Source organism: Olea europaea, chromosome 6 (genome assembly GCF_002742605.1).
Source record: "Olea europaea var. sylvestris chromosome 6, O_europaea_v1, whole genome shotgun sequence".
NCBI classification, from domain to species: domain Eukaryota; kingdom Viridiplantae; phylum Streptophyta; class Magnoliopsida; order Lamiales; family Oleaceae; genus Olea; species Olea europaea.
This window is the reverse complement of record NC_036242.1, coordinates 3,788,659-3,789,383: the sequence shown is the minus strand read 5'-3', so window position 1 is coordinate 3,789,383 and position 725 is coordinate 3,788,659.

The following is a 725-nucleotide window of genomic DNA, read 5'->3' as shown; positions in this document are numbered from 1 at the left end:
AGTGTTTGATTTTTATTTGTTAAGTGAAAGGGTATTCATGTCTTTTAAAAAAATCAACTTTTGTAATTGTATAATGTATTTAAAGGTATTTTTGTCTTTTAACATTGGATATGCCAATTTTATAATATCCCTTTGTTGAGAAGTCAATATGTAATTTATAACCTTTGACCAGGTTAATTTTAAAAGTACCCCCCCTAAAACATGCATGTGCACCGTCTTTAAGTAGCCCACATGCGCGCATGGGCATAGCGTGCAGGCCTTGCTCTGGTTTCTTTTTTTGCAGCTTAATCGTCCATTATTTACACAATAGGTTCCTCAACTTTGATCTTATATATTTTGATCCTCAAATTTTGACTTTTCTTTCTATTATACCTCGATAAATTGCATCCAAGTCCTTCAATTATCAATACTTTATATTTTTGTCCCAAATTCATGTTTTGCACACTTTTAGTCTTTTCCCTTTTTCTTTTGCCTTGTTCTCCTTCAATTGAGTGCTTTTGAGGATAAAATCCATAATTATACTATTGTGAGTAGAAATCAGCTTATTTCACTAATACGTAGCTCATTTCAAGTGTTCAATCAGTGCGTAAAGACATGATTATAAAAGTCCTTCAGTTTTCAAACTTGATATCATGTTCCCTAAATTCCAGTATTTGTCAAACTCTCACCCTCTTTGATAAATTTTTGTTACTTTTCATCCATTCTCATCTAATACGGTTTTTTTC